General features: G+C 43.2%; 1 protein-coding gene across 1 annotated transcript in view; it reads left to right on the top strand.

Moving 5' to 3' along the window:
* Positions 1-4,108: 4,108 nt before the first annotated feature.
* ITPR1 (inositol 1,4,5-trisphosphate receptor type 1) overlaps positions 4,109-23,374 on the top strand; it is a 331,759-nt gene continuing 312,493 nt past the window's right edge. Inside the window, exons 1-2 of the mRNA XM_077763745.1 lie at positions 4,109-4,250; positions 5,046-5,116. The gene's annotated coding sequence lies outside the window, so the exon portion shown is untranslated. The remainder of the gene's footprint in view (positions 4,251-5,045; positions 5,117-23,374) is intronic.

Genomic DNA, 23,374 nt, shown 5'->3' with positions numbered 1-23,374 from the left:
CCAGTGTACTTTACTGTGTTATCAGGCTGGCATTTGAAGGTGGGCTTCTAGGAAGAGTCATTCAGTTGTGGATTTTAGCTGTACACTGCTGATGAAAACTTGTTTCTATTTGCAGGCTTTCCCTAGGGGTAGGCTGATGTGCTAGTTTTGGACATTCTTCAGGCTTCTGCTCAGTCTGTGATACTATCCTGACTCTGCAAAGCTCCTACTTCCCTGTATGAGCACTTCAAAGGCAAAGTCATAAATGGCAACTTCAGGGCTGGTCATCTTTTTTTTTTTTTTTTTGGTTTTACATACATGTGCGCCTATTTTTTTTTAAAAATAGTTTACTGTCAACTTGGTTTCTGTATAACACCCAGTGCTCATCCCCACAAGTGCCCTCCTCCATATGGGCTGGTCATCTTGAACTGGATCTTTAGAAGTTGATTCTTGGTTTTCTGAACCAGCACTGTTCAGAAATGTGGCTTATAGTATATAAGCCACATATGAAAATTTTAATATCATAGTAGCACATGAAAAAAGTAGAAAGGAGGCAGAATTAGATTTAATTAACTATTTTATTTAACTCAATCCAACAAAAATGTTAACATTTTGGTATGTGATCAATATAAAAACTATTGTGATATTTTGATTTTTTCAAAGTCTTTGAAATTTGACCTGTATTTTATATCTACTTTATATCTCTGTTAGAACTAGCCGTATCTTAAGTGTCTAAATGGCTACTGCCTACTGTATTTGGAAGCACAGTTCTGGAAAATTCTTCCAGGAAAAAAAGTACTGTTAAGACAAAGAAGTCTTCTTCCTTCTATTCATAATAGAGAATGAATCAAGCAGTTGCCCTTTTATTATGACGTATTTCATCATCAATCATACAGCATTGTAGAGAACCTATTAGCATCATAGCAATTTAGCAAAACTACTTTCTAGTGACCTAGTAGCTTTCAGAACCTGATGACAGTTGCAAACTTTTGAATAGGACCATACATACAGAAAGGTGGAAGAAACAGTATATGGTATGAGTGGGTTGCATGCTTTGTGTGCTCAAAAAATATGTTCATCTATTCTACCATATGCCTGACATACATTCTATTACAATCCTTTTGCTTACAAACTTATTTTTTTTTGTACATATCCACTAAAATGTGCAGAGAACTCAGGCCTGCTGGGTAGGAGAGAAAGGAATACAAGCTTGAATAAAATATGATCCCTGTCTTCAATGAACTTTGGGGTCTAGGAGGGAAGACTAGATAAAGCAGTTAAGGGTCCAGTGTCCATGTACGGTGAACATGAAAATTACTGAACTTCAGCTCTCAAGCAAGACCAAATTTTCTTTAGAAAACCCACATTAAAATTCCACTGTTTCTGGAGTCAGTGGAGTGTCAGACTCTAGGTTTTAACTCTGGTCATGATCTCCTAGTTTCATGAGTTCAAGCCCTGTGTCGGGCTCTGAGGTGGCAGTGTGAAGCCTGCTTGGGATTCTCTCTCTCCCTCTCTCTCTTTTAAAAAACAGATTCCATTGTTTCTGAGTTAGAAGCACGTGTAATAATTACCCTTTAGCATTTACCAGTTTTAATAGTAATGACTGATTTGTTGAATTTGTTTGAAAAAGTAGAGCCAAAAAACCGTTTCGAAACAGAACAAATTGTTTTCATGGGAGAAAAGAAGAAAGGGGACAGACGGAAAAGGTGTGGACCTTTTGGTTGTGACAAGATGCGGGTGTTTTTTGATGATGGGGAGTGCTAGCCTGAGGCATTAAACATGAGGCTCTAGTGCCCAGTAACAAGGAGCTTCTGCTGAAAGAGAGGAGAGGAAAGAATGATATAATGAACACAAACTTTGTCTACTCAGAGCATTGCCCATTCCTGGGCTCGTATTAAATGCTTATATGAGCAGATAAATTCAATGCCTATGTTTTCATTGGGGAGGCTGTGTGGAAAATAGTACTTAATGTCCAGGATTCTGGAGTCAGACAGCCCATTACCTGTGTGATTTGGAGGACCTTAAATTCTCTGTGTCTCAGGGGGCACCTGGGTGACTCAGTTGGTTAAGTGTCTGACTTCGGCTCAGGTCATGATCTAATGGTCATGAGTTTGAGCCCCACAATGGGCTCTGTGCTAACAGATCAGAGCCTGGAGCCTGCTTTGGATTCTGTGTCTCCCTCTCTCTCTGCCCCTCCCTGATTTGTGCTCCGTGTGTGTGTGTGTGTGTGTGTGTGTGTGTGTCAAAAATAAAACATTAAAAAAATAAAAAAATGTTCTGTGCCTCAGTTTGCTCATAAATAAAAAAAATTGTTAATAGGAGTTGATGAGAAAATGCACACAAAGAGCTTAGAATAATGTCTGGCACATGCGATGAATCCAATAAATGTCAGTAATTATTATTAGTTTTGTCATTATTTTATCAATAATAATCATTAGCTCTGGTGCTCCCCTAATTTGTTCCTGAAGTTTCACAAGACCGTTAACTTTGTCAAGCAATCCTGATTTTAAGTTGGCAAATTCTAATGACTTTCTCCAAGATGGCAAAACTGGGGCAAAGAGATGTACATGACTTGCCCAAAGGCTCAGAGGCTGCTCCTAAAATGGGGAAGGAGGCCATTTAAGGCATTGGTGATGGATTTCCCCAAAGACAAGAACTTAGTACACTTATAGGCTGGAATTGGAATCCAGGCTGCACTACTTAATATACGGTGTCATCTTGGGAAATTACCTGATTTCTGTGAGCCCTTAGGCCTGTATCTATCAAAAAGAGATAATAAATATGCCCATGGTTGTTAAAACTCAACAGTATGATGCATGAAAAGTGCATGTGGTCTGGGCTCAGTAAAATCAGTCTCCCAAACTATTATTATTACTATCGTTGTTATAGCCACCATGTGGTACGGCAGGCAGTGCCTGTCTGGGATGCTGTGATGTGTTTCGGCTTACCACTATGCCCCAGCGCCTGGCACCCAATGGACACTCAGGGAACGTTTGTGTAATGCATGCCTATTATCTGAGGAAGGGAGAGCAGCCTCTTTGCCTAGACCATGCCCTCCTTGCAAAAGCCAAACACCATGCAGCCCAAGAGCCCAGGCACTTTTTAGCAGGGGGCAGCAGCCCATCACGTCCCAGACGCCTTGGTCGGGGACTGGTGGAGGGCGCCCCGCGCAACATCGTGGCAGCGGCTCTCTCTGAAGCCCTAATTTTTCTGGCTCGCGGTTTATTTACTTAAGCATTTACAGCTCCGGGGAGCAGAGGGGCTGCCTGAAGCAAGGGTCAGGACCTAGGTCGCGGTTTGTATTTCTTTTCTGCCTCCCAATCTCTGCGCCGGCGAGTCACAACACGACTCCTTTATTTGCGCACCGGAGGGGCTAGCGTCTCTTTACCTCCTGCGGGGTGAGGAAGAACACACGCGGCTCGGGGTCTCTCGGGCCACTTGCCTGTGTCCCCTCCTGCGTAGATCATCGCTCCCAGAGTTAGTTTTCTATGCAAACCCGCGCAGGATGGAGCCGATTAAATAAAGACAACCTCGCGCCTTTAATCCTCGACCGCAAACACTGGCGTTTTTGTGCCCTGGATTTCTGAAATTCTTGGCTCTGGGACTCAAGGCGCGAGGTTGGGGGAGGGTGGGTAACAGCTTGTAAAAACTTCCCAAAGCAGACATCCGAGCTCCTCCCCCCGCCCCCTCACCCAGAGATACCTGGATTCAAGGGAAAGGGGGCAGCAGGAGGAGGAGCGTCCCCAAGGGTTGGGGGCGCCCCCCAGGGGTGGCTTTGGGTCTCGGGCTCCGAGCCTTGCCAGCTCTCGGGTAAAAGGAGGATTCGAAGCCCGGACGCCCCGCAGGACGCCCCTCCCAGTCCCCGCGCGCTTCTATTTAGAGCCCAGCCCGGAGCCCAAGGGATTCTGGGACTCGTAGTCCTTGCCCGCAGCCCCAGGCGCCGCGACGACCTCGGACTCGGACTACATTGCCCAGGGAGCTTCCCGGCCTATATAAGCTGCCAGGAGCCGCTTCGATGTGCAGTAACCATGTGGATGTGCTGCTGAAGCGTTTCCTCAAGCTCGCTGGGGTGGGAGGAGAGGAGGAGGTGGTGGTGGAGGAGGAGGAGGCAGAGGGTGGAGAGAGAAAGCGCACGCCGAGAGGAGGTGTGGGTGTTCCGTTTCCATCCTAACGGAACGAGCTCCCTGTTCGCGGACATGGGATTACCCAGCGGCTGCTAACCCCTCTCCTCGCCCTGCTCCCCCAGCCCGGCGTGGCACCCGGGCACCAAGGTAGCGGCTGGGGCCGGGCAGGGGGCGCGGGGAGTCGGTCCTGCCCTCCACGCAGGGCGCAGAAGTTTTGCCGAGTTCTCGGTGGATTTGCATGCACTTGCATACGTTTGGGGGTTCTTTTACTGAGGGCATTTTTGGGGTGTTCCTTTCAGGCTGAAAAAAATTTCTCTATTCCAGTGACTGGCCTTGAAGGCTACCCATTCTGGACTGGAATGGCATTCCCCCAAGTTGGAAACTGTTGCAGCAGCTGCAGGAAATAGTTTTTTTTTTGGGGGGGGGGGGGAGGTGTTGTGGGGGTGTCTTATGTGAGTCCGCTCAAGGAAATAATCTTTTAAAAAATGTACCCCTCTCTCGACCTGTATGGTTGGGAGAAAAAAGCATGTGGGGAGCCTCAGTGGGGAGGGTTTTTAAAAAACGGAAGAAAGCCGGGGAGCGGTGAGGGATGAAATGTGGACGAAGCTCACGCCCAGTGAGGATGCGGGCTACGGGTGTTTGGCCTAGGCTCCGGGGAACAAGTGGCTTGGGATCTGCCAAACACTTCCCCTAGTCCAGCTCTCCCGGCACGTTCGAAGTTTTCGCGTGCCTAGGCTCACTTGTCAGTTATATACTGGAAGTAAGTAAGCAGAGTTACGTATAATCTTTGCCCAACTGATCCCTCCAGCCTTCCTGTCTCGTTTGAGGAGGTGGTGGGTCTCTCCAGGAAGGAGGCTAAAGAAGATGGAAGCTTGCAATTGAAAACCTTTCTGTTAGGGGCCGACCTTCGTGATCCTAGACTGTTTCTTTCTTAATCCTTAGGAGCTGACTACAGAGGAGCAGGATTCGCACAGCTGGCGCGTTTTGGCCACGGAGTGCCTGACCTCGGTCAGGTGAGTGTGCAGCCTGGGTGCTGTAGTCAAAAATGAGTTTTTGTTCTAGGTGTATTTTATGTCCTCTCTAAAGAGCCGTGGAGAAAGTAGTAGGAAAAAAAAGGAAACTCCATGGCTTAGTGTCCAAAATTTGCCACTGGCTTTGGTGACAGCTTTAGAGCATTTAAGATACAGGGGGCAGTTATGCCTAGCACTTTTGGCCAAGGCTCAGACTTAAAGCAGTCTGAAGGTTTATGAGAGGAGGGGGAAAGACATTAAATGAAGCAATAAAAGGAATGCCCGTTGGGGGCCTGAGACTTGAACTTGCCTGGCAGCGTGCTGATGGTTTAAATTCTGAAGGAGGCAGTACATTTCATCTGCCAAGATATGTAAGCAAAAATTAACTGCCTCTGTCTTTCAAAAATAGTCACTTTTTTCTTACTGTAACGTGTTTAATCAGAGAAGGTTGGATTGCAAGAAATGAAAGTGGTTGCTGGCAATTTGAAGGAATTAGTACTTTAAAAAGGGAAGTTAGTTCTTGAAGCATGAGACTAGCATCCAGTCCTTGACTTGAAGCAGCCTACATGTCAAAGAATCTGATGAGTCCCTCTTGTTTAGGTGCTTATTGTGGGATATGAGTTGAGGGTAGCATTCATCTGTAGAGACCAGCAGCTCCATCCCCCACGCCCCCCAAACGCCACCCATGGTCATACTTCATATTGCTTTTTAAGAAAGGGAGGTTTTAACAGCTGCATGTACATCCCATTGCTGTAGATTTGGCCATCACAAGTTTTTTCTTCCAAAATGGTCAGGAACAGGGTGAACGGGTGGAGGACTGGATCTCAGCAACTTTTTTAACTTTCTAAATATTTAGCTGTTCCCTGGGCTACAATCTTTGGGTTTTTTAAGTTAGAAAATAAAGGCAGACACTTCATTATAGTAGTATAGTGCTTTTTGTTTCCTGTTGATAAGATCCTTAGGAGGGCTGTGGAGTGGGAAACAGGGGGATGTGTGGGTTGTATTTCCTTCTTGGAGTTCTTTTGATTTTCATGGCTACCTGGGCACTTAAAAGGCCAAGGAATGGGTTAAGTAAGCGGTCGACAGGGAGAAACTGATTCACAGACTCTACTCCAACTTGTTGCTAAAAATAATACTGACACATTAAGTATTTGTAAGCCAGATCCAGAGCCATATATCCCAGAAACTCTAAGTCAGGAACAGGTGAAGAAGTGGAGGTGTAGAGAGTGAAAACACATGCCCAGTAGCTAGTACACAGTGGAGGCAAGGTAGAACTCCAGGTTGTGGGACTGTACTGTGTCCCACAGATGCATTTAGTTTTTGGGGAAGAGGTGAGGGAGAAGCTGGGAAAAATCGTAAACTTATTTCTGTTGTTGGAAAAATTTGTGTCCTAGTAGTGATGAATAAATAATACTTAACCTTGATTTAAGAAGGAAATGATGTAGCTGTGTAGGGATAAGAGTGTGGCTATTTAAGGAGGTGTTAGATGTTACACTGACTTCGTTTTACAAAGCTGGATGCTGAAAGCTGAATGAGGAGAGTAAAAGAAATCAAACCACGAGGAACACTGTTCAGCATTAGGTTCGTCTCGTAACTGAAATCCATCTTGATCATCTACATCAAGGCATCTGAGCAGGTTAAAAGAATCAGAATTTCTCAGTCTGAATAATTCAGTAGTTTAAATTGCAGTGAGTCTGAACTGTGAAGTATCGGTATCTTTTCATATACTCTTCAGTTTGGTTTGTGGCCAGTTGTGCAGAACACTTTCTCATTTCTTTCTTTCTTATGTGTGTATGTGTGTGTGTGTGTGTGTGTGTGTTGAAAGTACAGTCTGTTCTTTAAATAATTCAGAACAGAATATACTATCAAGATTTCCGTCTAGCAGGCAGGGAAAGTTCTTCATGCTCTAAATGAATTACTCCTGGCCTCCACTTTAAGACCCATGAAGTTGTTTGGCGTTGACCATATTATCTATTTAACAAAGTGGTTGCCTTTTGGAGGGAAATGGCATCCTTTGTTGAGGAATGAGAGATGGAATGGTTGCTTAGAGGAAAAGAGAGAATTGAACCCAACAAGATAGATCCCTTGCCTTTTTCCTCAAAATATTTTCAAGTGAGGAGGACCAGGGTATTGGAGAGAGAGAGAAAGGCATGAAACCTCTAATCCAGTGGTGTACAACTAGCTGACTTCTAGACAAAAAGTATCACATGGCTCTTTAGTTCATCTATGATGATCTCATGGAAATTCTGATTTCTTTACAAGCAGCTCTTAAAAAACAAACCAAAAATGAAATGACAAACACCAAAAATGAACAGAAAAAAAGTGACCAAAAAAGTAGGCTTAAAGTTAGGTTTCTAGGTTAAGCTGTCCTTGGATATATCTAATTAAGGAGTCCATACAAGGCTATTGTCCCATCTTGTTTACTATTGATTTGATCTTTTAAACTAAAATACATTGGGTTTGCAGGCTCTTTATTAACTGGAAATGTGTGCAACATTTTGTTTACTTTTGTTATTTTAAGCTTTTGCACTGCTCTTTTAATGAAATCAGTTAAGACTTGAAGTCAGTGACATGAGCAACATAATTTTTATGACTCCTAATTTTCATAGTGTCTGTGGTTCTGAGCTTATTGCTAAAGAGGATGAGCTGAAAACACCACTAAACCCATCACCTGTGGTGCTCTTCCTCTTGTTGAACTATGGCTGGGGTCTTCCCTCAGCTGGACATAGTTAAGGCATTTGGTGTGATAAATCTCTCAATGAATTTCTAATATCTGCTAACGTTGATATCCGGGTGTTTATTCCTACATTCAACAAATTTCTGGAGCACCTGCTATGTGCTGAGATCTGTTCTAGGCGCTGGGGATACAACGGTGAAAGTCCTGTACCCAGGAGGCTTAGATCGTGGTTAGGAGGAAATAGGTATTATAAATAAGCAAACAGGTAGTAAGTGCTACGGAGAAAAAGAAAGCCAAGTAAAGGGGAACAGAAAATAACAGATGTTGGTGAGGATCTGGAGCAATTGGAACTCTTGTGCACTGTTGGTGGGAATGTAAAATAGTGTAGGCACTGCAGAAGACAGTATGAGGGTTCCTCAAAAAATTAAACAGAATTACCAAATGATCCAGCAATTCCACTCCTGGGTATATAACAAAAAGCATTGAAAGCAGATACTCAACTGATATTTTTAGAATTATTCATAGTAGCCAAAAGGTAAAAACCACCCAATGTCTGCTGATAAATGAATGACTAAACCAAAAGTGGCATATCCATATAACGGAATATTATTCAGCCTTAAAAAGGAATGAAATTGTTCTACAGGATGGGTGAAGGTTGCAAACCTTATGCTGGGTGAAATAAGTCATACATAAAGGGACAGGTAGAGTGGTGCTTGCCAGGGGCTGGGGGAATTGCGGGGATGGGGGGGTGTTTGTTTAATGGGAACAGAGTCTCAGCTGGGAAGATGAAATAAATCTGGATGTAGATGGCAATGGTGGTTGCACAACTGTGTGAATGTACTTAATGCCATTGAATCGTGCGTACACTTAAAAATGAGTAAAATGGTAAATTTTAGGTGGTGTATGTATATTTTACCATGATAAAAAAAATGACAATAATAATAAAACACTACAAAGGGGATAAAGAAGTAATTAGGTGGGGATCGGGAATCAGGAAAGGGCTCTTTTTAAAACAATTATTTACTTAAATGTTTATTTTGCAGAGGGAGAGGGAGAAAGAACATGAGTTGAGGGACAGAGGATCTGAAGTGGGCTCCTCACTGACAGAGAGCCTGATGGGGGGCCCCGAACTAATGAACCATGAGATCATGACCTGAGCTGAAGTCAGATGCTTAAACAACTGAACCTCCCAGGGGCCCCTATTTTTAATATTTTTAATGTTCATTTATTTTGAGAGAGAGAATGAACAAGGGAGGGACAGAGAGAGAGAGGGAGAAAGAGAATCCCAAGCAGGCTCTGCGCTGACATTCTCTGCGCAGAGCCCACCGTGGAGCTTGAACTCATGAACTGTGAGATCATGACCTGAGCTGAAATCAGAGCTGCCCACTTAACTGACTGAGCCACCCAGACGCCCCCAGAAAGGGCTCTTTAATGTGGCACATCTGAGCGGAGATCTGACGGAAGAGAGGTTAGCCAGTAGGTATCTGAGGGGAAAGGAGATTCCAAAGGGCTGGAGCAGAAAGTACAAAAGCCCTTGAGATGGGAGCAGGTGTGACAGGTTGGTTGCAGCTGAGGGAGAGTGCTAGGCCTTCAGATGGGAGAGGGCATCAGGGTCAGTGCCTGCCGGACCCGGGTGTTGCAGGTAAGCGCTGGTTTTATTTCCCTGAGGATTTCTTAACTTTCTCAGAACTCTGCGTGCGGTTCTCAGCATCCCTGAGCTACATTGTCCTTTCTGAATAAACTGGTGAGGCTAGCAAGATCACATACCAGTTGGAACTTGATTCGGGTTGCGGGTTAAAGCCCAGATGTCTCGCTAACCACATGACTTACTTGGGACTGCAATCCACTGTAGCTGGAAGGGAATCTTCTTGGACAAATAGGTGAACCTACTGTTGCTTTGGATAACAAATTTTAAGAATCTCATGATATTCCTGGTGGTTTTTCTTGTTCCCCCCACCCCCCAGTTTTTTTTTTTTTTTCAACACAAACATTGTGTATTTTGCTACCACCCCCAGTCTGTCAGTTCTCATTTTAGGGAATTACACAAGGAGCACTCATGTTCTCCTGTCTAGCATCAACCTTGGGGAATATTAAGTTCCACATAAGTAATTCTCTCTGATACATGAAGGGGACCCCTTTGTGTGTACAAATTAATAACATATGTACATGGTGTTACTTATTGCATAAGATACACATATTCAGTTAAAGTAAAACAGGAAATAAAGATAAACAACAGAAGCAAGCCAGGCACCCCTAATCCCACCATTCAAGATTAGGGTTCCAGACCCCCCATGTATATGTAAAAATTATGTGTATATTTAATTTCATAAAAAAAGACTCATGCATTACCTCACGGTTGGTACTGTTCTTTAAGAAAACTAAATGAAAGGTAAAGCACCATTCAAAAGTTAGCTATGTCATTACAGGGATAAAGCTTAGTAATCATTTATTTTAATACAGAATTTCTTCTTCAGAGTAACCTAATACTGTGAGGTAGGTAGGACCAGGCCCTCTTTTCTGTTTGTTTTAACTTAAAAAGAAAACTTCACTGTAGATAATTTGAAACACATATAATAGTGAGATCTTGGTATAATGAACCTCTCTTTACTCATTACCCACCTTCACAGTTACCGATTCATGACCATTCTGTTTTCATGTGCATTCTGATACACTCTCTCCTTGCATCTTGGGTGAGTTTGGGAACAAATCTCAGACACCAGTTCATCCTGTATTTTATTTCATTTAAATTTATTTATTTATTTTGAGAGAGAGAGAGGAAGAGAGAATCCCAAATAGACCTGCACTATCAGGGTGGAGCCCAGTGTGGGCTCGAACTCACAAACTGTGGGATCATGATCTGAACCAAAATCAAGAGTGGGATGCTTAGCTGAGCTACCCAGGTACCCCTCCATCAGCATTTTAAAAAAATGTTTATTAGAGAGAGAGAGACTGTGCACAAGCAGGGGAGGGGCAGATCAGAGGGAGAGAGAGAGAATTCCAAGCAGGTTCTGTGCCGTACCGCAGAGCCCGCTATGGGACTTGATCTCATGAAGTGTGAGATCATGACCTTAGCTGAAATAAAGAGTCGGATGCTTAACTAACTGAGCCACCCAGGCGCCCCTCCATCAGCATTTTTGAAAAATGAAGTTGAGTAGACTAGAAAAACATCAAAGTGTATTGTGTGGATACATAGAAGGAATGTGTACATTGCAGCAAACTCTCTCACCTCCCCCAACCCCTTTTTCTCTGTGTCTCTCAGAGTGAACACTGGGTTCTAAGTGTAATGTGTTTTTTTGCTGTGGGTCACCGTCAAAAGCTTGAGAAACATTGCTCTGCATCTTTATTCCTCCTTTGTGATCAGCAGACCAGCATCATTGCCTTCAACAGTGAGCTTGTTAGAAGTGTAGACTCACAGGCCCCACCTCAGACCCACTGAATCAGAACGTGCATTTTAGCACAATCCCCATGGGATTCATGCACACTTGAAAGTGTGGGAACCTCTATACTGAAGCCCCAGTGCTTTTTCAGTACTTGTCTTATTTTTCTGGTTATTTTTTTCCTGGCTGGTTCTTACCTGTTGGGATTGACCTTTGTAGTTGCCCTTAGTGGCCTTCTCATTTTCAGTGAAGTGGAAAAGTAGGCTAAGTCACTACTGAAGGTGAGCATGAAGGTCTGGCGGCACCCTCTTTGACAAAAATGGGAATGTTAGAACTTACCTTTGGGGACTCTGTTATTGGCAGCAGTTTCAGAGGTAGAAACAATACATGTAAAACCTACTTAGGGATGGGAAGTCATAGATAGGAACAGGGCTGCGTTTTAACATGCTTTTGTCAGATACTTCAAGCTACTTAGGTTTTATAATTTTTTTTTAAAATTTTTAATGCTTTATTTCTGAGAGAGAGACAACATGAGCAGGGGAGGGTCAGAGAGAGAGGGAGACACAGAATCAGAAGCTATCAGCACAGAGCTCGACGCAGGGCTCAAACCCATGAACTGTGAGATCATGACCTGAGCCGAAGTTGAATGCTTAACCGACTGAGCCACCCAGGTGCCCCTATAATGTTTTGTGACCCAGAGAATTAGCAGAACTTCTGGACTGCTTGGTATAATGTCGCTTATCAGATATAGATGAACATAAGAAACAACATCACTGACCTCCAAGTTCCTTGTTGGTCTGCATTTCACTAGGAGCTTTAATTGGGGAGTGACTTTGTTTTACAAAAAGTTTGAAGACTTTGCCATGCACATATTTCTTTCTTCTTTTTTTTTTTGTTTTAACATTGATTTATTTTGAGAGAGAGCATGAGCTATGGATGGGCAGAGACAGAGGGAGAGAGAGAGAATCCCAAGCAGGTTTCACACTGTCCGTGCAGAGCCCGACTCAGGGCTCAAACTCCGGAATTGTGAGGTCATGACCTGAGCTGAAAAGTTGGGGTGCTTAAACTGGCTGAGCCACCCAGGGGCCCCTCCATGCACATATTTGACAATAGAAAAAGCTGATAGAGCACCTAGACTTAGGGATGTTCATTGCTTTGCTTTGGTGCATCTATGCCTGTGACCATGTCCCCATCCCTGACTCGTCTATATCCACTTTGCCAAATACTTTTTGTTCCCAACCCAAATGCTTCCTCTGCTGGGAAGCCTTTCCTGATAATTTGAAAATCCTTGTTTTTTGAAACTCCACAGCACTTGAAATCTGTTTTCCTCATGGGTCTTTTTGATTTTTAACCTACAAATGCACCTGACAAACAGTAAGTGCCCACAAAATATTTGTCGAAAGAAGTTATTTATCTCTGTTACATTTCCCTTGGAAGGATGTAGGCTGCTTGTCAGAAGAATTTAATTATTTGTACGCTTCTCCTGATTAACTATTTCTGGAATTGGTGATTTGCTCTGAAAAGCCTCTTTTGCTGTGGAGAGAGAAGTGAGGACTGTGAGGAAATGTATTAAGCAGTTCCTTTTGATAGCTTTTGAGATGTTGCTCAGAACAGTTCTTGGGAGGGCATTGGGCCTGGGAAACTGCTGAGTGTTAATAAAAAGGAGTGAAGGTAGTAATCAGGGAGTGAAGCACAATTGCTCGGATGTTGTAATGGTATTGCCCCGCTGAACCACAAGATGGGGGCCCCCGCAGGACTGGGTGCTGACTGCCTCTTGAGTAGGGGCAAAACATGTAACATCTGTGCTTCTGTTTCCTCCTCTGTAGAATAGGTGTAAAAATACCTGCTCTGGGTTACTGCTGCCAAGTCTAAATGCTTGCAAAATGTCTCAGATTATTTAAAAACAAAACAAAACAGGGGAAAACAACAACAGCATCAAATCCTATATCCCTAGAGGAGTGGTTCTCCACCAGTGGGGTGATTTTGCCCTGCGTGGACTTGTGGCAATGTCTGGAGACTTTTTTTTGGTCACTGCTGAGGGAAAGTGGGTGCTACTGGCATCTAGTAGGTAGAGGTCAGGGATGTTGCTAAACATCCTGCAATACCCAGGCTGTGTCCTCCACAACAAGGAATCGTCTGTCCCAAATGTCAGTAGCCCTGAGGTTAAGAAACTGTGTCCTAGACTGATTTTTCCCAGACTAAGTGAGACTTTTTTTCTCTCTCTGAGGATGTTCACCTAATTTGACTTGCTGGTTTTTGTTTTGTTTTTATTTTTATTATTATTACTTTTTGGTGGTCAGGTTGTAAGCAGAGGGGCATCTCTTCAGGCGGGGCTGATTTTAACTTTTTAATAAAATAAATATCCCCCTCCTTGCTTTGGTTTCTGGAGTCCTGTGGCCTAGTAGCTTTTTTTTTAATGTTTGTTTATTTTCGAGAGAGAGAGAGAGACAGACAGACAGAGACAGAGTGTGACCAGGGGAAGAGCAGATTGAGAGAGGGAGAGACCCAGAGAGACCCAGAATCTGAAGCAGGCTCCAGGCTCTGAGTTGTGAGCACAGAGCCCAGCACAGGGCTCGAACCCAGGAACCGTGAGATCATGACCTGAGCTGAAGTCAGATGCTTAACCCACTGAGCCACTCAGGTGCCCCTGTGTTCTATTAGCTTTGGCTGTTCACAGCTGTGTGATCTACAAGAAGTCACTCAGGTGTTTTGTTCTTGTTTGCTTTTTACAACTATAGAATGAGGAATTTTAGCTAGATGATCTCTACCCACCAAATACAAAATTTTTGACTGCAAAATTTGAACTTTTGATTGACTTTTCTTATATTGGCCTGGGAGAATAGGAGACATGAGAGCACATGTCACAATGGACATCTTTGCTGAAAAATAGCCATGTAGATAATGCATTTATTTCAACAATAGGCTGTTTAGTGGGCATGTTTGTGAAAAGACACGTAGGTTTATCTTTGTGTGCATGTGTTTATCTTTTCTGTGTCTAATGAGCAACATTTAAGCTAGAGAATTTCTCTGAACTGCTGATTTACAGCTGCTATTTCTGACATTGTCATAGAGGGCCCTGCTTCAAGTTGAAACTTCTGAGTTGGTGACTTCCTTTGGGACTGTCTGAAAACGAAAGCAGAATGCAATTTTCTATCCTCTGAGAGAAGTACTTTTTTTGCAGTAGAATAAATGGTCTCCTAATGGGACACTGCATTTCTGAGGACAATCTGATTAGCCACTAATAGAACAAGAAGACAAGCAGGAGGCTGCACATAAATGTGTATGGTGGGGGCGGGGTTTGCCGCCAGCCAGTGTCCATCTCATAAATACCGTGTTGCTGCTCGTTTCACAAGAAAGATGATATCGTCAAGAGTCTTTGCTCAAAGGAAGTTCCAAAATTAACTGTGAGAGTGCCCAGTCACAGAAGCAGAGACTGTTGTAAAGAGAGCCTCTTCACTTGTCTTGGAAAAGTCACTGTGAATGTGGTAGGTTTTCTCTTCCCTGTATTTACAGCCATATTACCATATATGTACCTGGGTGAGGGCATCTTAAGGAGGCTTGTGCTGCTCTGGAAGGAGTGTCCTTGGCCTTCAGCCACGAGATTGATCAAATGCCGGCAACTCTTCCTTTTTCTGTGCACATGCTTGTTTTCTCTTTGCACGGCCTGTGGTTTGCTTGGCTTTGCCCACTGGGGGCTGCTTGACCTGAAAGTGAAGTGCTGCTTTTTGTGTTGATGGCAGCATGGCCCCCAGGTCTTACCCGTGTTTCTGGAGACGAGCTGCCTGTGGCCTCCTGAATCTCCAGGCGCTTTTAAGTCTTTGTGCATGAGCCCTCTCTTTGCTGCCTAGCTTGAAAGGAAGCCTTTTGATTTTATTCTTTTTAAACAATCATTTTTAAAGCAAGCAGCAATAAAACCAGCACTAAGTCTTTGGCAAAGGCCCTCTGTTTTTTAGGAGGTGGAGGTGATGTGAATATGCCAAGAAAGAACAGAGAAGACTGATGATCTCCATTGGCTGCATTTTTTTTAGCAGAAGAATGGCTTTCTTAAGGGCACTGTGCTTTGGGGCCAGGTGGCAAAGCTTAGTGACTGAAGGATAGACCCTGAGGGGGCTATGTAGGTACCTGGCTGTACTTTGGTGGTTTGGGTTTTACTAGGAATAGTGGGGAGAACATTCTGCTGGAGTTGGCATTGACAAGTTCAGATAAATGCATCACACAGTGTGTCTCTTGTCTGTATCCACTATTCATGTGGAGTTGCTGGTTGATAGGGTTAATCCTTAATGGATTGTAAACCCTAAAAAGTTTAGTAAGAGTAGTTTATGAGAGTTGAAAATACAGCAAATTAGCAGATAGGAATAATCCTAGCAAACAGGAATGTTTCCCATCTTTTACTTCCTTTGTGCTAAGTAAGCCCATTCTTTTCTTTTACACATTTGAACCTCAAAACAACTTTATGAGGCAAGCTCTCATGATCCTCATTCTGCAGATGAGGGAACTGAGTTCCAGAAAGAGTACGTAACTTGGTCAAGGTTGTAAACTTCCTATCACACTTAGAATTAAAGGCAGACTTTTTACCTGGCTTGGCCCTGGTTTCTTCTCTGTCCTTACCCTGCACTTTCTTTCTTTCCCCATTAATGCTCCAGACGTTGTGGCTGGCTTTCTTTTTCTTGAACTTGCCAACTTCTTTTCTGTGCATAGTGCCTTTGTAGTAGCTGTTTGCTCTGCCTAAAATGCTCTTCCGCCTGATTTTTTTTGCATGACTGCCTCTCTCTTGACTTTCAAGTCTTAGCTTAACTGACTCAACTTGCTCTCTTTCACCAGCCAAAAGTAAATTGTCACACAGTCAAATCATACATTTTTAATTCTCTGCCTAGTACTTAACACCATCTGATTGGTTTTGCTGTAAAACTATCATGAGAACCGGGACCTGGACTATCTTGTATGTCCCCCACACCTGGAGTAGGGATAGCACATAGTAGGTATTGGATAAATGTGTTGAATAAAAAGGCGGTTTCAAATCAGGGAGTCTTCTCTAAAGTCCTGGATGTTGTATGTTTTGCATTTTAATCTTGTACAATTTTTCATGTTTATGCAATATGAATCCCAAACACAGGCAGTGTCAAACCAGAATTTAAAATTTACAGTAGCATTTTTCAAACTCTTGGGTCTCAGCAACTCTTGGCATGCTTAGAAATTTCTGAGGACCCCAAAGAACTTAGATTTATGTGAGTTAGAACCATCTATACTTATCTCATTAGAAATTAACACCAAGACAATTAACACTGAGACAACATTAAAAAATAAGCCAGTAACATTTTCTAATGAACAATAGCTATATTTCCCAAGACAAATTTTTGCAAATGAGTGGCATTGTTTTACATTTTTGCAAATTGATGAAGATCTAGCTTAATAGAAGATAGCGGAAGTCACATATAAGAGGTATTTCCACCTCCAGCCTCTTCTGACATCACATGTCCCTCAGCCTCTGGAAGACTCGACCGTGGTGTGTGAGATGGAGTAAAAAGGCAAATAGTGCGTTGTTGTTATGATGAAAATAGTTAGGACTTTGACTCTGAAAGGGTCTTGGGTTGAACTCCTGGGGGTCCTTGGGCATCATGAAGAGCTTTCAGCTTATAAAAGAGCTAGGTAATTTGAAAGGTGGGTGCTGCCATGGACACAGCTGAGAGACTGAGAAGTTGAAGCCTTAAGTAGCAGGATGCAGTGGATTGTCCCTAAGTCCGGATATTGAATCAGAGCTTTTTGTTTAGAAATACATTCACGGGGATACATTGAAGCTGTGTTTGCAAAACAAAACCAAACCACCCCTTCCCAGCTAAAGTGCTGAATCACAAAGGACCCTGAAAACTTGGAAGCTAGTGGTACTTGTTTTGTGTTCATCTTGTTCAGATGAGCAAGCATTCTACAAGTTCTGCAGTGGGATGGGTCATTAAAAAATAATAAAGCGTGGGTTTTTTTCCATGTCTGAGAATAGTAGCTTCAAATATAACTCCCTTAAAACTGTTACTCTGCAACCCTTACTTGGTTCTCCTTGTAGCTTTTGGCCTCAGATGAAGTTGTGTCTTATAATAGAAATTAGATTGTCTTAATGCTTTATTAGTCTCAGGTACTGTCAAAACTGATCTTAAAGGTATCAAGGTAGAAGCTGTTAAAAATAGATGAGATATTCCTTGCTAGCCAGCCATTTAAGGCCTCTGGGGAGTATTTTGAATGTCTCTGGTGATGTATATAAGCTTGTCAAAGTTAAGATAACTGGGTGGTAAATCACACATCTATACTTATCTCATTAGAAATTGGGCCTTAGGAAATGATTGGTGCATCGGGGCAGGGGTGTGTGTGTGTGTGGCAGGGGGGTCCTTAGTTTCTGACCCCAGTGTTTGGAAAGGCCTAATTTAGGGGCGGTGTCAGTGGGGCTTTCCTCCCCCAATTACTGTTCAGCGCCAAGGTCCAGGTGGCTTCATCTTAGTTAAATAAAGGAGGCTTCTTGCTTCTGTGTGTCAGTAAAAATCTTCAGGTCAAAATATTTGGGTCCCTGGCTTTGAGGTCCATTACCTGGTATAAATAAAGCTTCTGACTTCCTCCTTTTCCTGTCTAGGATTAAGTGATACCTCAGGTAACTTCTTGGTTAATCAAAGTGTTCTAATTTAGTTTCATTTCAGGAGTTGATAACTTTTAAATTCTGAATTGTGTGTAGGCGAAAACTGAGATTTTTTTTTTAAAAAATGAATATAATGCAATTAGTTAAGTGTGTGCGGGAGAAATAGATGGGAAAAATTACAGTAAGTGAGTTTTCTGGCACAGTCAAAGCTTTTAACAAAAAGAAAAAACCCTCAAAACCTATCTTAATGCTTAAAATGAAACAAATATACTTCTTTTTCAGTGAGGCTATGATTTAGCCTGTCTTCACACCATAGTGGAAGAGGTTCTAAATGTTGAATTATTCCTTTGAAGAGGTTTCCACCTCATCTCCTCCCTGCCTCCCACAGGGGCCTGATTTGATGTTAGAAGTAGGAATGGAGCTAAGGTCTGACTGTCTTGGAAGTGGTAAGTTTGGGGGCTTAAAAGCAGCAATACCTTGGATGACCTGTGCAAGTACTGCCCACCTCTTAGGCGTACAGAGGATTTCAACATTTCTGAGACTTGTGTTTATTTGAATGTGTTTCCAACAGTGACAAAGTAAGAAGCATATATCAAGTAGAAGAATCATAAGTTATGGGCAGAAGTGAGTGAAGGCTTTAGAGGAAGAAAAATGAACTTTTCCATTTTGGTCTCATTCAAAAATACAAAAATGGGTATTTATTCAGGCCCACATATTGGGCTGAGCATTTGTGTGGATTATTTGGATTACCTCTTATGATGACCCTGAGAGAGAGGAAGAGTCCTTCCTTCTCTTTTTAAAAATGTCTATTTATTTTTGAGAGAGAGAGAGAGAGTGCACCATGCATGCACAGGGAAGGGGAAGAGAGAGGGAGACAGAATCCCAAGCAGGCTCCACATTGTCAGTGCAGAGTCTGAACTAGAGCTCCAAACCATTAACTGTGAGACCATCACCTGAGCTAAATTCAAGAGTCGGACACTTAACTGACTGAGCCACTCAGACACCCCTCCTTTTTTCTTGTAACTGGATGAAAGAGCTGAAATTTAGGAAAGTGATGTCCGTTGCCCACGCACATGAAGCTGGAATTCAGACATTTTGGACATGGAGGGGATGGTCACTGAGGGAGAGGTACTTTCTGCCAGGGACAGAACTTAAAATTTTGTTTCTGGCTCCCAAATGTCATAGAAATCTGTTGTCAGGGTCTAACAGACCTCTATTCTCTGTCCTTGCTCTAACAGTATAAACTTGGTTTTCATTAGTTTTAGGAAAACAATAATCTAAAAACAGTTTAAATTCTTATGGGTAATAGATAAGATGACATGATTACATTGGACCCAAATGTGTTTGTCATGTCCCAGGCACTATACAAGAGACTGGGATTCAGTAGGAAGAAAGAATTCTGCTGTCCTGTCCTCATGGGTTTCACAGTTTAGAGGTGAAGACCAGTAATAAGCCAACCAGTAAATAACCAGTTTTAGGACAGTGGTAGTGCCCAGATAGGGTTATTAGGGAATCGTGTAGAGAAGAATGTCAGGCAGCGGTTATAGCATGTCCAGAGGCACATGGCTTGTTGGGGGATTTGAAGAACGTTCATCATGGTTAGAGGGTAGAAAGCAGATAGGCAGTATAGCCAGATGAAGAGGGGGAGGTAGGCAAGGACCAGATCATGAGGAGTCCCAAAAAGACTTCAGAATGTTTTAAGCAGAAGAATGACATGGTCTAACTTATATTTCTAAAAGACCATGCTGAAAAAAAAAAAAAAGATTTTGCTGACTTATGTGTAGAATAGATGGAGGGTTATGGAAGGATTCAGAGAGGGTCTTTATGGAGCCCATTTGTAAATGATCCTGGCTGAGATTTGGGTGGAGGCGAAAGAGTTAAAAAGAATTGGAGGATTCAACAGATAGATTAACACTTAAAATCACTAAGATTTGATGCTCCTCCTTCTTCATTATTTGCTAAATATTTACTCAGCACCTACCGTGTGCTAGGAATTGGTGATAGGAATAAAGTAGTATGCAAAACAGATCCTCAAACTGATGTTGGCTTTAACTAGGACAGGGTGTGGGATAGGGATGAGTGTATTCTAGGCCTAAAGGAAGAGCCATAGACAAAGGCCTTGTGGCAGGGATAAAGACAGGGAAGACTGGTGGTGCCGCCAAGCTTTGTGGAGGTAGATGAAGTGGGTGGGGAGGAGAAACAGCTGGGGAGACCGGTGAGTTCTTCCGGTACATCGAGATGCGGTCAGTATCCAGGAGCTGACTCCCAGGATTTCTTGGCCATGAGATACACATTGAGGAATCCTAGAAGCCACTGGAGGCAGCAGGGGCGGGGTGGGATGGGGTGGGAGTGGGGAGGGGGAGTGGTGGGACCACCAGGGAGGGTGTAGAATAGGCAAAGAGCAACACAGACTCGGAGACCACAGATTTGGAGGACTATGACCTCTGGTTGCTGTTTTCCAAGGAGATCTCCGAATTTGTGTGTTTTTATTCCCACTTGTCTTTTGAGTAGAATCAAATGTCCCTTTTCCATATACATTGCTCAGGTTTCAGTGGACAGAGAACCGAAGATGTGCCACTGGGCAGTGTAAGGCTCATGAGCGTGGTCCAGCCACCTTTGGACAATCCTATTCTCAGAGGTGCATCAACCTGTCAGAGCCGTGATGGGAGGTGGTGGGGAGCCAGTAATAGCCTACTTCCTTCAGGTGCTTTGCTGACTTATTCATGCACATGATCTTAATGAAGCTTATGACAGGAGCTACTCAGATTCCCATTTTATGGATGAGGAAAGTGAGGTTTAGGAAGATTAAGAACTGACCTGAAGTCTGACAATGATGAGGTGGCAGAGCTGGAGGTCCCTGGCAGTCTGACTCTGGAGCCTCAGCTTCTGTCTGCCCTTGGGTGAGGAATGCTCTTGAGACCAGGCCATGTCTGGAATCACGGAGGATGGTGATGCTCTGTGAACAGAAACAAAGTCCTAAGGAGGTCAGAGGGCATTCACATTTTGAGAAGTTTCTGAGCATCAGGGGACAGACCAGTAAGTAGCAAGAATTCTAGGAGGTGGTTTTTGTGTGGGGGAAGGGAGACAAATGTTTCCTCCCTGGGCTTTCTGAACCTGGAACCATTTCCTGAACCATTTGAACCCTTGCCTGAACCATTTGAACCCTGAAACATTGCCAGGTGTTTAAACAGAAGTAAGGTCATCCATAGGAGTCATGGTAGGGGGGATTCCATTATTGGGCAAGAGATGGAATTACACTATAGGTTCCCTCCAACCTTTATGCTGTGATTCTGTATATTTGGAAAGACCAGAATGTTTTGTGTTTGTGAACTGAGCATAATTCCATAGAGTTCAGGTTATTTTTAACAGGTGAATTAGGAAGGATAATTATTTTCCCTTAAGTAAAATATATTGTTACAGATCATCCAGGAGTTCATTTGTTAGTATGCCCACATAAAGAAAGGGGATCCTTTCCTTTGAGTCTAAATTTTGAAGTCCTAGAATCCTTCAGAGTTCTACTTCATCTCACTAAAAAGTAATAAATAGCTGACATTGGGGAGTGAAAGTCTACAAGTCTTTGTACCAGGCACTTTTCAAGCACTGTTTCATTTGTTCCTTAAAATAATCCCTTGCCGTTAAGTGTTATCCTCGTTTTAGAGATGAAACAAAAGCAGAGAGGTTTAAGTGGGCCGGATGGCTGTGTCAGGCTAATAATAATAATAATAGCTTGCACCCAGAGAGAAGATTAGAGGTCTGCAACTGACCACTTGAGACTTCTCGAGTATGTCGTGGACTGACTCAAAGTTGGTTAGCAAAGAGCCCTGGGTGTCGATCTAGTGTTTGACATATCAGGGTCATGCAGATGGCAGGTTGGCGCTGGCTGTTTTGGTATTAGGGGGTCCCTGGTCATTGTGTGAATGACACGGGAGCACTGGGTACTGCTGTGAGAAGTTGGCTGGCACAAATGGTCCAGTATCAGGTAAAGAGACAAGTTCCCCCACTCTGTTACGCACAACAGGAAGTCTTCCAAAAGATTACTCCCAGGCCCATCTCTCACTGGCTGATTTTCTTCCTCCCCCTCTCCAGGCTCCAGAGGCCTGTTCTGTTGACTTTCCTGGCCTTTGTTTTTCCTTCCAGGGTAGAGCTGATGATGGCCCCAGGACCTCTCCTCCCTGTCTCTCTTCTCCTCCTCCTCTTCTTCCACTTAACTAATGGTAGATGAGGGAGCCCTCCAAAGCTTTCTAGCCAGGCCATTCATTTTTGAAGGGACCTACTGCTTGAGGCCCTTGGGGAAGAATCTGTAGCACCCTCTACTCCCCATTTTTGGTTGTTTAAATTTGGGACCCCTGGCAGATTTCCCAGTTGAGGATCATTAACTGTGGTGGATTTTTGTATCCTGGTAAAAATGTAAAATAGCTAAAGTTTACTTACTCAGTGGTCTACTTAATAAACATGGTTGGGAAGAAGATTAATTTCCTTTTTTCTGACTTATCGAAGTGTTATGTGGCCATGGTAGAAAAATTAGGGAACACCAAAGTAGAAGAACTAGGAAACAGAATTGTACATAACACAGAAAGTCAGGTCTTCAAAATCTTAAGGATGGTGGATACTTGAGTCTATGTTCCAGGGGTCATTGTTGATGAGAAGCTCTGCTTAAGGCTCAGAACCTTGGCCTTGGGCATCTTCACCTCTCTGTTACCTTGGTTTCTCCAACAATTAACTGAGAAGAATAGTCATACCCACTTTATGTAGTGGTCATGAGGATTCAGTAAGAGAACATTTGTAAAGCCCTTAGCAGCCCCGTGGGCATGATGATGCTTGATAAATGTTAGTCATTATTATTAGCAATGGTAGCACTGCAGAACTGTGCTAGAGAAACACTGTTCACACGTCTATTTCAATGATCAACTGCAGGCAGTATTGAGTACATCATTCCAGAACACTGAACTGTGCCTGCTTCTTGCCATTAAGGATCTGGAATCTTTCATTAAGGTAACCAGGAGGTGAGGAAAATTGAGAAAACAGGGGTCACACTGCTATTTCCTGGCCTGATCTCTGTTGGGGCCAATTTGAAGTGCAAGCCCAAAAGGACAGAGTTAGTCACACTAGACAAGGCCTTCTTGACTGAGCACATACCTGCTTTCCTGTATCCAGGCCTCCTTTGTGTCCTTTGGGGAGGCCAGAGTGTAAAGACACAAAATTGGTCTGACTCAAAATTCAAACAGAACTTGTTTTCCAATAATCAGTCCCAGGAGACGTATGTTGACTTGCTGACCCTTTATGATGAGGCTTTTAAATATAAGCACATAAGAGAAATATTAAAGTCCTTAGTGTTTTCCATTTGTGGAACTTTTTTGGACGTTGTTTAAAACACTGGTTTGCCTTTTAGGTATAACCAGTTAGGAAGAAATAACAGACTTGATTCTGGAGAGTGGGACTTGGCTGGCAAATTGTCCCTCTACACATGATTTGTGTGTCTTTCCACAAGGTCTACAGATGCTGGCTGTTCTGTCTGAGAATGTGTTCTCACTTGCTGTCTTTCTCAAGGCATAAGTTCATGTTCAGTGAAATGTTCCTTCTCTGGCCATATC

Source organism: Crocuta crocuta, unplaced genomic scaffold, assembly GCF_008692635.1.
Source record: "Crocuta crocuta isolate KB4526 unplaced genomic scaffold, BGI_CrCroc_1.0 scaffold184, whole genome shotgun sequence".
NCBI classification, from domain to species: domain Eukaryota; kingdom Metazoa; phylum Chordata; class Mammalia; order Carnivora; family Hyaenidae; genus Crocuta; species Crocuta crocuta.
The sequence above is the reverse complement of the archived record's forward strand: the minus strand, read 5'-3'. Positions and strand labels throughout refer to the sequence as shown.